The following is a 13,693-nucleotide window of genomic DNA, read 5'->3' on the forward strand; positions in this document are numbered from 1 at the left end:
TTTCCTGTCTATCTTACACCCTGTAAAGTCAGCATCTGAATACCTAATTAGCTCAAAATCCTGTTCTTTGATATACCAAAGACACGTTTAGCAGCAGTACCTTTCAGATACCTAAATATCCTTTTTACTGCTAGCAAGTGTGAATCTTTAGGATCAGCTTGATATCTGGCATAGAGACATGTGACAAACATAATATCTGGTCTGCTGGCTGTGAGATAAAGTAGGGATCCAATCATACCTCTATATTCAGTGATATTGACTGGTTCACCATTGAAATCAGCATCTATTTTTATGGATGCTGCCATTGGAGTCCCTATGTCTTTTAAACAGGTTAGACCAAATTTCTTTAACATATCTTTGATATATTTATCTTGACTTATAAAAATTCCATCATCAAGTTGTTTAATCTGCAGTCCAAGAAAGTACTGCAGATTTCTTTGTAAACTCATTTCATATGTCTTTGACATAAGTTTTGAAAATTCTTGACAATGTGTTTCATTTTTAGAACCATAAATAAAATCATCCACATATATCTGTACCAGCAAGAGATCACCATCTATCTCTTTTGAGAATAGAGTGGTATAAATTATTCCAACTTTAAAACCTAAACCAATGAGATACACATGTAGTGTCTCATACTATGCTCTTGGAGCCTGTTTAATGCCATAGAGAGCTTTGTCTAACTTGTAGACATGGTCTGGATATTTACTGCTTACAAAACCGGGTGGCTGCTTGACAAAGACTTCTTCTTGCAGCTTCCAATTGAGAAATTCAGATTTAACATTCATCTGGAATACCCTAAAGTTCATCTTAGCAGCATATGCCAAGAATAATCTGATAGCCTCCATCCTAGCCACTGGTGCATACATTTCTCCATAGTCCAATCCTTCTTCCTGTTGAAACCCTTGAGCTACTAATCTAGCTTTGTTTCAAATCACAATCCCATCTTTATCCATCTTGTTCTTAAACACACCGACTTGGTACCAATGATTTTCTTTGATTTATCTTCTGGTTAAGGTACCAATCTCCATACTTTGTTCCTATCAAACTGAGTAAGTTCATCTTGCATTGCTCCTATCCAACTAGGATCTTTAAGTGCTTCTTCGGGAGATGTAGGTTCAATGGTAGACACAAAGTTTACATGCATACAGAAATTGCTGGTTGCATGTCTTCTAGTTTTAACACCACTAGCCAGATTACCAATTACTTGCTCAATAAGATGCTCCTTTATCCATCTAGTGTTATGAACAGGTGAGCTTGTCGTGGAACACACAGCTTCTTGATCATCAGCTGGTTTAGAAGTATGAGCAGCAGTTGGAGACAGCTGTTCATTATGAGTGTAACCAGTACTAGCATGTGATCCTTCAGAACTAGTAGACCTATGCTCAAGTTGTAAGACTTCAGTAGAGCCAGTAGGTCCACTTGGTTTGGACACAGATGGAACAGAGTGTTCCGTCTCATCATCAGAGAACCCAGAACATGGATTGGAGAGGGATTTGCTGCTGGTTCTTCTTCAACATCTAGAGCTTGCTGAGTAGGCTCTTCAAACAGTAACACTTCATCTTCTTGACCAGTAGATGAAGTAGGGGCAGTTTCATCAAATGTTACATTAATGGATTCTTCAAAACAACCCTTTCTTTTATAGAAAACCCTATATGCCTTTGACATGTTGGAATATCCAAGGAATATACCTTCATCAGCCTTAGCATCAAACTTGCCTAGCTGATCCCTATTGTTTAGAATGAAACAGGGAGTGCCAAATACATGAAGAAATGAAATTGAGGGTCTTCTGCCTTTGAGAACTTCATAAGCAGTTTTCTAATGTCGTTTCACTATTAAAGATCTATTTTGGGTAAAATAGGCAGTGTTCACAGCTTTTGCCCAGTATGAATTTTTTAGCCCAGACTCAGCTAACATAGATCTTGCTGCTTCAATGAGAGTTCTATTTCTTCTTTCTGCAACACCATTTTGTTGAGGTGTTCTCACAGCAGAAAAGTTCTGTGAAATTCCTTTGTCAGCACAAAATTCTTCCAATGTTGCATTTTTGAATTCTGTACCATGATCACTTCTAAGTTGCTTCACCAGTTGCCCATTCAGTAGTTCCATTCTTTTGATTAAATTGATAATTTCATCAGCAGCTTCACTCTTTTGTTTCAGAAAGAATACCCATGTGTATCTGGAATATTCATCAACAATCACCAGTGTATACTTCTTCCCACTGCAGCTGGCTATATTGACAGGACCAAAAAGATCCATATGAAGTAGGTGAAATGGTTTTTCAACGGATGAAATCTGCTTTGATTTGAATGAGGCATGGTGATGTTTCCCTTTTTCACAACCAGGACACAATCTGTCCTTCACATAAGACATTGTGGGTAGCCCAGACACCAAACTTTTACTAGATAATTTGTGAATATCTTTGAAGTTGAGATGTAAGAGTCTCTTGTGCCATAACCACTTGAGGTTGTCTGCTGCCTTTGAATAGAAACAAGTATCAGTTGTTGTGACAGTTATGTTTATGTCAATTTGATACATGTTCTCATGTCTTTTTACAGTCAGCAGTGGCTTCCCTGTCTTATCAAAAATAGTGTCAATTTTCCTTCTGAATTGGACTATCTTACTTTTACTTGTCAGTTGGCTTATGCTGAGTAAATTATGTTTAAGCCCAACGACATATGCTACATTTTTAAACGTAACATTTTCATTTGTTAAAGTACCAAAACTCTTTATGTAACCCAACGAATTGTCTCCATATGATACAACTGGACCATCTTTTTCCTGATAGTCCATCAGCAGGGACTTACATCCGGTCATATGTCTCGAACATCCACTATTGAGATACCAGATTTGCTTGTTTTGAATGCCTTTATACAGCATTTCAGATTTCCATTGAGGTGAATCCTTCTTTAGGTCAGCTTCCCTAATATCAGCCATAAATGTACTACTATTATCATCCTCATCAGACTCCTCGACCTCCTTGGCCATCAAACACAGCTTTCTACCAGAAGCATAACCAGCACCATCATCATCAGTATCGCTGTCAGATGATGAAGAAGAGCTGGTTTCATCCCAATCATGATGCTCAGCAACTAAAACCTTTTCTGGCTTCTTTCCCTTCTTATCAGCCTTAGCACTTTCCTTCATCTGAGCTTTTATATCTTTGTACTTGTTCTTGTACTTGTCAGCTTTTGAGAAAGAGTTTGCATGTGAGATAGAAGGTTTTCTGGACATGCATTCGGCTGCAAAATGTCCAACTTTCCCATAGTTGTAACACTCAGATTTAGGGCCCTTGACTGATTTGCTGCTATACCTAGCACTTGGTTTCCTACTCCCTTTGAATGACTTGCTGGTTCTATTACGATTGAACCTTTTGAACTGCCTAGCCAGCAAAGCCATGCCTTCAGCAAACTCTCCTACATCATCTTCATCATCACTGCTTTCTTCAGACCAAGTACCACTATCCACCTCATCCTCAGCTGACTCTTCTTCTGCCATCAACTTTTGAAACAGTAAAGCTTTATGGGCTTTCTTTTTAGCAGCAGCAATAAGAGCAGTGTCATCTGACTTAGAAGATTTTGAAATGGTGGGGGTAGACTTAAAATTTTCTTTCAGGTTAAGTTCAAACTTTGCTTTTTCCTTCTCATGGTTCCACAGTGTGTGACGACCTGGAAATTTCTGACCAAAATTTAAACTTAATCTTTATATGATAAAATTATTCCGACATGATAAGCAATAAATTTTGACAAGTTTTAAAACTTTTGAAATGAGTTTCATACAAACAATTGACCAACCATTTGTTCGACGATTCACGAACGTCATAACTTGTATTAAATATATAATTATGTATATATATGGATATATGGATTATATCTAACTTGAATATATGATAGTTAAGTATCTCATTAAGTATATTAATAATGGGTTATATATATATAAATTGAGACTACTAACTTAAGGGTTTCGAAAACAATATATATATATATATATATATATATATATATATATATATATATATATATATATATATATATATATATATATATATATATATATATATATATATATATATATAACATTTAACGATGTAATAACTCTTATATTAAAATGAATATATATGTATGGTATTAAGATGTATTAATACACTTTTGAAAGACTTAAATATATATATTAACATAAGTATATTCAACAAAGATAGCTATACTCATATTTGTATTCTATTTCCTCATGAACTCTATTCGTATTTTTACGGTATTTTTACCCGTCTAATACGCAGCTTATAGATGTATAACTATTGAAAAATTCACTCCTTTGCAGCCCCATTTTTGGATCCTAGCATCTTTTGTCTTGTTAATGAGTCATGAGACAAAAACTCACAAGTTTACTAACCATTTTGGCAACATATGACTCCATTATTAACTTAAAATTCGTCCATATGTACCACCCCATTTTTCCATTTCATTTTCTCATTCTTTACTCCAAATTACTCTCTCAAAATACTTCTATCTTCATACTAGATCATCACCAAGCATTTTCCTCATCATCTAGCTTCAAAATCAAGGTAGAAAACTTCTTAAAACTCTTGTTAAATTTCTACTCTATTGCTATCTTAATAAGTTTATAAAACTTGAAAAACTAGAACTTGCTTTGGTGGAAACCAAGCATGTTTATAAACTAATGTAACCTTACTAACTTGACTTTAAAAACACTTATTTATATGTATTATGACATTATATTAAAGATCCGTCCTAATTCATAAGGACAAATACAATAACATATGATTACATTTCAAGGTATTTGACCTCTATATGATACATTTTACAAACATTGCATTCGTTTTTAAAAGACAAACTTTCTTTACATCGACAATTGACAGGCATGCATACCATTTCATAATATCCACTATCCAACTATAATTGACTTAATAATAATCTTGATGAACTCAACGACTCGAATGCAATGTCTTTCAATATATGCCATGAATGACTCCAAGTAATATCCTTAAGATGAGCTAATGCACAGCGGAAGATTTCTTTAATACCTGAGAATAAACATGCTTTAAAGTGTCAACCAAAAGGTTGGTGAGTTCATAGGTTTATCGTAAACAATAAAATTCATCATTTTAATAGACCACCAGATTTAATATTCCCATTTCCCATAACCATTATGCATAAAATTCATTCATATGGATTGAACACCTGGTAGTCGACCTTAACAAATTGCATATAGAATATCCTCATCATTCCGGGACAACTTCGGACATGATAAATTTGCCATCATTCCGGGAAAACTTCGGACATGATAAATTCGCCATCATTCCGGGAAAACATCGGACTTGATAAATTCGCCAGCATTCCGGGAAAACATCGGACATGATAAATTCGCCATCATTCCGGGAAAACATCGGACATGATAGATTCGCCATCATTCCGGGAAAACATCGGACATGATAGATTCGCCATCATTTCGGGAAAACATCGGACATGATAAATTCGCCATCATTCCGGGAAAACATCGGACATGATAAATTCGCCATCATTCCGGGAAAACTTCGGACATGATAAATTTGCTATCATTCCGGGAAAACTTCGGACATGATAAAAAGGGCACATTCGATTTCGATAATTCAACCATAGAATGTAGTTTCGATTACTTGTGTCTACTTCATAAAACAGTTATAAAAGTATTTCATGTATTCGCAGTTCAAAATATATTTCAAAAGCATTTAACAAAATAGTTATAAAAAACAGCGCATGTATTCTCAGTCCCAAAAATGTAAAGAGTAAAAGGGAATCAAATGAAACTCACCTAATGTATTTTGTAGTAAAAATACATATGACTATATTGAACAATGCAGGGTTGGCCTCGGATTCACGAACATATAACAATTTTTATATCTATAACTACCTCCGTCCCAACAGAAGTGTCCACTTTGACTTTTGACAGTCTTTATTTGTCAACTTTGACTATAAATATTTATGTTCGTGTTATATAATATTTGATGAAAATTATATGAATGGATTGAGTTTTAATTGTGTTTTCATTGATATAACTTTCATCAAATATTATATAATACCAATAAAAATATCTAAAGTCAAAGTAGAATAAGAAAGACTGAAAAAAGTTAAAGTGGACACTTCTGGTGGGACGGAGGGAGTAAAACATAAAATCGTAATCTAGCAAATTTATATTTATTATTAATAATATTCTTGTTGGATTTATATATTATATAGATATAGATATAGATAATTTAAAATACTTAATTCATATAACTCATTTAATATCATTTTACTAATAACATTATTGTGATATGTAAAAAAAAATCAATTTGTAATAATCCTGATAATGATAAAAATGATAATAATAATGATAGTAATAATATTAATTTAAAAATGAAAATTTTTAATATAATGATAAGACAAAAATGATAGTTTTAATAAACATTTTACTTTTAATAATAATAATGTTAATTTTAATCATAATACTAATTTAATTAGAAATTTCAGTAATCATAAGATAGTACTAATATAAATGTTTAAATGATAATTCTGTTAATGATACTTTGTAATATTAATACTAATTTTAATGAAGGTAATAGATTTATAATAATGATACTTTTAAAAATAATAATATTGGTAATAATAACTATGAGTATACACTTTTTCTACTAATGATAATAATAATAATAAGTTTAATAATAATAATACTAATATCATATCAATAATCATATTGATAATATTAATAATGGTAATAATAATACTACTTATTTTATTAATAATAATATTAACAGTAATAATAATGATAATACCATCTAATCTACTTAAGGGTAATCTTAGTAATACTTCTACATATTAAGAGTAATTATAACTATCGTAATAATAACAATGAAGAATAATAATAATAATAATAACAATAATAATAATAATAATAATAATAATAATAATAATAATAATAATAATAATAATAATAATAATCAATAAAAAATGTGTATACCCTTTAAAGCTTTGTATAAAAAGATTTGCCCTCGACGAGGCTCGAACCCGCAACCTCTTGCTCAACAACCCAACACCCTAACCATGCTTCTTTTTTGTTTTATCTGTTAACACCCGGATTAAAATTTATTTAACCTTCCCATTAATCAGTTCACGAGGCCTACTAACTATTGGGCTTGTCTAATACCAACTGCCCAATTTGCAAACCCAACAAACAAGTTCACAATCAAATATAAAAAGAAATAAATGCTTTGTAGCAGCCTTAGCTCGAACTCAGGACCACTCGCCCATCATACACCCACTAAACCATTGCACCATTCACATTTTTCTGAATGAAAACCATTTCATTTTTATTTAACCCAATTTTCAGTATTCATCATCTTCTTCATGTAATAAACGACCTGTGAACATCTATACTCAAAATAATGGTTTTGTGTTTTCGTTAACGACTTGTAAACACACAGGGAACCAAGAACGGGTGTCGTTGTTAAACAAAAATAAACAAAAAACAACGTTTTAAGGTGCTTCTGCTGTTCGCAAAAAAAGGAAAAAAAAGAAATATAAAAATCGATTTGTAGATGTTTTTAGATAACAATTTCTTCATGAAACATTTTCAAAATCACTCCTAGAAACTATTGAAATCTTCAATTGAACTTGAAACATAAACATGAACCTGAATTTCTCCAAGAACACTTCGGTTGACTTTTTGAAAAACAACTTTGAATCCAAAATTAAGATTCAATATTAGAAATTAGGATTTGAAACTTTCCAGCTAGTTTGAGTATGTGATTCCTAACATGACTGCATCTTTAGTTTTTGAAATTAGATTCGAATTCGAAATTTGACTATAAGGTTGAAGAACAGAGGAAAACTAACTGGGTTTCTTATACTTTGCTGTTTTAAATTCGAAAATTTGCAGGTGTATATTATGGAATTGATAATGGGATGAAGCCTTGAATGATTTTTCTCAGTAAATGCTTGTTTTATATCTGACGTACACGACAGGAAGCATCTATCAGAAGATAAATAAAAAAAATAAAAATAAAAAAAAATAAAAATAAAAAGTGGACATAGACTTCTAACGAAATTTGTTCTTTATGTGGACTAATTTTCCTATCCGTGACCAGGTTTAGATACAAGAAAGATTCGTGAATTGGACAGAAAGAAGAAAATATAACATTTGATAGTGAAGTATATTAGATTCAGTTAATTATTTGATCTTTATATAATATATCTAATATTAATAATATAAATATATTAACAATAATAATAATTACATTTGTAATAATAATAAATAATAATGATACTAAAAAGAATAAAAATGATAATAATAATATTATTAATGATAATAATAATAATATATATTATTTCTTGTTACTAATAACTATAAATATAATAATGATGTTAGTAATAACTAGTGTTCGAACCCTCGCTTCGCGCCGGGGTTCGATTTTCAACGTATTATATTGCGTTTAGTTTGTAAAATTATTTTGTGGCTAACGATGATATCGTTGAAGCGCAACTCGAGTCGAACTAAAAGGTATAATCAGTGAAAGATTTAAGTGTTATTTTAAATTAACAATATATGTACATCTCCGCGTTTCACTATGAAATTGTCGACTTTTAAAAATTTAACGCAAAATCGACGTGTATGAAAAGTACCTCAAATATTTAGCATTTTTTAAAAAGCATCCGATTTGCGTATAGTTAGTGACAGTGTGCTCCTAAAATTGTTTCGAGTTTAACGATGGTTTCAGAAAAATTTAACTCGGTGCGAGCGAGAAGATATGGCCAGTTGAATATTTGGGTGTAGTTTTTTAAAAAAAAAAATTATGAAAATGAGTATTTGACACTTTACCCCCTGTTTGGGGGGTCAATTTTAATATTTGAACAAACTATGGGGGCTTTTTTAAAAAAAAGGTGGAAAAGGGGGGAAAAGGTGAAAGAACGAAAGCACCCCTGGTGACTATTAATCGTTTTTGTCTATCAGGTAGTATATAAAGTATGTAGTCGATTTATAATGAATAAGAAGTTTAATGGGTAAAGTATAAAATGTTAAAAGTTTGTGATAAGTTTGTAAAAACCATAATAAAATGTTAAAAGTTTGTGATAAGTTTGTAAAAAACAAAAAGTTAACTATTATATATTAAACCATAATAAAATGTTAAAAGTTTGTGATAAGTTTGTAAAAAACAAAAGGTTAACTATTATATATTTTTTTTGGAGCTAAAATGTAAGTAAGTAAAAGAGTGAGGTGGTTTATGAAACTTTTTAGGTTACTATTTATTTGAGCTATGCCTTTTAGATATAAGGTATAATAATAATATTGGTAAAGATAATAATATGATAGTATTGTTAATAACAAAAATGATAATAATAATAATAATCATAATAACACTAATAATAATATACAAATTACATGTAACAAATTTCAATGATACTAATAATACTAATAATAATATAACAACTATAGTTAAACTCATAATTACCTTTAGTATATTAATATTACAATTTATTAATTATGTAATGTTATATTATATGATAACATTTATTGAATATTTATTATTTATATATTACAATATATTAATAATTATTAATAGAAATCATATATAGATTCATAATGATATATATATATATATATATATATATATATATATATATATATATATATATATATATATATATATATATATATATATATATATTTATTTATTTATTTATTTATTTATTTTACTAGTAACTTAATTATTCTAATTATTATTTTATAACATTCATTTAATAATAATTATATCTATTTATATATAGATTCTTTTTAATTTACAATATACTTATGTTGTATTTTGTTTTACATATTAAATTTAAAATATATTTTTTTTATTTTCAATTATCATATATCCTTATATTTACACACACACACACACACACACACACACACACACACACACACACACACACATATATATATATATATATATATATATATATATATATATATATATATATATATATATATATATATATATATATATATATATATATAATGGTCGAAGGCCAATTGAATATATGAAACAGTTACAAAATTATCAAGACTCAACATTATGGACTTTGCTTATCATGTCGAAATCATATAAAGATTAAGTTTAAATTTAGTCAAAAATTTACGGGTCGTCACAATATAACTCTGGATATATGTTAATATATATGAATCAAGATTTCTGTAATTTTTTCATGATTTTAGACGAAGTGAAAGTATTTTTCAAAAATTCATTAGTTGACTGATGACAGATTTTATCCGAATCTGTCCACCGTTACAAGTTAATGGCATAAGCCTAACTTCGACTATGAAACCAAAACTTTTCGATTATGTTCTGAAAACAAAACATATTAAGGAGTCTCTAGCAACTTGATTCATTAAAAACCATGTAGTAACAAATAATTTATGAACCGAAAGATTTGGCTAAGATTAATCTTGTATGCTTAATCAATCTTACTAGAAAACTATGTTAACTAAGACCTGGGCTATTTTCCTTGATAACACCTGTTAGTGTATATGTTAATGACTAAAATATAGAAGGAAAATTAAAAATATTGAGTTTAGCTATTTTTCATAGCCTACGGATTGTTCCTATGACGAATTATTGAACTGTACTGACAGATTTACGCACCTGTGACAAAATGAAATTTTAACTAACCTATACTCCGATTTAGAACATATGCCGATTATGGCTGGTTATAGGACTCAAATACCTTTCCAATAATGACTCTTACACCTATAGAAGTCGAACACACTATGAGATATACCTATCGGGAGTTGACTATTTAAAATCAGGAAATCTATATAAGATTTAAAATAAGACTAACAACTAATTACTAACTTAAACAAGTAAAAATATTATATAATTAATATATAAACTTGTTTTATCAATATTATATGTTAATAAATATATATATATGATATAGGTTCGTGAATCCGAGACAAACCCTGCACTTATTCAGTGCCGTCATATACATAATTGCTACGAAATACAGTATTGTGAGTTTCATTACTCCCTTTTTATATATATTTTTGGGCTGAGAATACATGCGCTTTTTTATAACTGTTTTACGAAATGGACACAAGTACTAAAAACATATTATACGTTGAGTTGTACCACTTCGGATATTTTTCCCTAATAGCTTGGTAACTAATATTTACATGTTGTAAGAGCATGTAAGCGCGAATCCTATTGATAGATCTATCGGGTTTGACAACCCCAACCGGGCTAGTCACTCTAGTATCGTAAACGGTTGCATAGTACTTCATTTTTACTACACTTGGTACAGTGTAGGGAGATTTCATAATAAAGGGAATATGCCACATTAATTGTTAAGTATGGTTACCGAAGCGCTCAACAACTTATAGAATACTTTTATACACTTGCGAGTGTACGGATATCAATGGAAACTGAAATCTTGTGGTCTATTACTATTACGGAAATAATTGATTATGATAAACTAATGAACTCACCAACCTTTTGGTTGACACTTTAAAGCATGTTTATTCTCAGGTATTAAAGAAATCTTCCGCTGTGCATTAGCTCATTTTAAGGATATTAATTGGAGTCATTCGTGATATACTTTAAAAGACGTTGCATTCGAGTCGTTGCATTTGATTCGTTGAGTTCATCAAGATTAATATTAAGTCAATTATAGTAGGATGTAATATGAAATGGTATGCATGCCGTCAATTTTTGATGTAAAGAAAGTTTGTCTTTTAAAAACGAATGCAATGTTTGTAAAATGTATCATATAGAGGTCAAATACCTCGCGATGTAATCAACTATTGTGAATCGTTTAGAATGTATATGAACGAGTCCTTTCAGTTGGTATCAGAATGGTGGTCTTAGCAAACTAGGTCTGCATTAGTGTGTCTAACTGATAGTCATTAGGATGCATTAGTGAGTCTGGACTTCGACCGTGTCTGCATGTCAAAAGTTTTGCTCATCATTTTTGTCGAAAATTACCTGCTTATCATTCTTAGTCTAGACACATCTTATTGCATTGATTGCATGAATAGTGTATAGATAAAATTCATATCTTAGCGTATCTGCTAATTCATATTTTAGCGTATCTGTTACTGTAAACTTTGCCTGACATAATTCGTAAATTCCTCCGTAATCTACGAAACCTTTTGTTTTATATATATAGATATTCTATGTAATTAGAATACCACCTAATAGCCAGAAAATTATTTCATATCGAAATATCCTTTATTCAATTGTACGAAATGGACTTCGTCATTAGTTCAAGTCCCTCGAATTCCGAAATGGAATCCCACCCAAGCTCCGAAAGCAGTGTGTAACGACCCAGATTTTTCCGATCGTTTTATGCTTATGAGATTAATATTTACATAAAATAAACCTTACCAACATGATAAGCAATCCAAACTGTTGAGACTTATGTTTTTGAAAAGAGTTTCACACAACGTTTGACCGTCCAATTTGACCGATGATATCACGAACTATATAACACACGATAATTATACGATTATGTATATGTACATATCTATACATATTTAACATGATTTAAGGATGGTTTAACATTTCATTGTGAACTAACAACAATGAGTTATAAGTATACTTTGAGACCACTAACTTAAGTTTTCAAAACGATAACTATATGTAACGTTCTTTGACATATATACTTACAATCTATAATGTGTTGGTGATCTATGTCACCAATATGATTTAAGTGTAATGGGATTAATTTATAACCAAAATAATCTTGATAAATATCGAACAAGTTTGGGGAAGTGTGGAGTGCACACTTGTTTGAACTTATCTTGATTATGACGGGGGTTCAGGGGCAGCGCCCCCGATAAGCAGGGTCCAAGGGGTGGCAACCCCTGGCGGGGTCCAAGGGCAGAGCCTCTGGCTGGGTTTGACCCGGTTTGACCCAAAAATAAAAGCCCAGTTTTGAGCCTCTTTTACAGTTATAAACCCGTCCATATTTAAATTCTCGTTCCGATTCCTCAAAATTTCTACAAGTATATCTAGGGTATATGTAACCGTATTATACCCAGCTTCTATACGTATTTACTATTGGTATATACCAACAATAAACTTCAATGATTAGCCACTAGACATGATGTTACATGTGGGAACCAGCCATTTAACCTCATGTGTGACTTTTGTGCAAGAAAACAAACTAAATCTCCTATATATCCATCCCATAATCATGCTATTTTGCACACACACACATACAATTTCATTTCCAATTTTCTTTCAAGTTAATTCACTCCCTAATCTCTCTTCATTTACCTACTCAAGAACGTATCAATATAGTCATCCGATTTCAAGGAGATTACTTCCAATCTTTCAATCCCACTCCACCACTCTTTTGATTCCAAGATTTTTCTTACCTTTTCCAGTAGCTTTGTCCAAGTAACTTGAAGTAGTAACCTTATTCATAACCTTATTCGATTCATATTTATATAGCTATCTTATTTTGTGTTGTAGAATTTTAACAACAAGAACATAGTTTGAGTGATTTCAAACTTGTTCGCAAACTAAATAGATCCTTCTAATTTGATTTTTAAAAACACTTCAAGACCTGTAATATATCATATTATGACAAAATCGGATTAATCATATCTTGGCTAATTAACATAATATTTAATATATATTTACTTATGATTTGATTTTATATATTTCAGGACCACTCGT

This window comes from Rutidosis leptorrhynchoides, chromosome 9 (genome assembly GCF_046630445.1).
Source record: "Rutidosis leptorrhynchoides isolate AG116_Rl617_1_P2 chromosome 9, CSIRO_AGI_Rlap_v1, whole genome shotgun sequence".
Classification (NCBI taxonomy): Eukaryota; Viridiplantae; Streptophyta; class Magnoliopsida; order Asterales; family Asteraceae; genus Rutidosis; species Rutidosis leptorrhynchoides.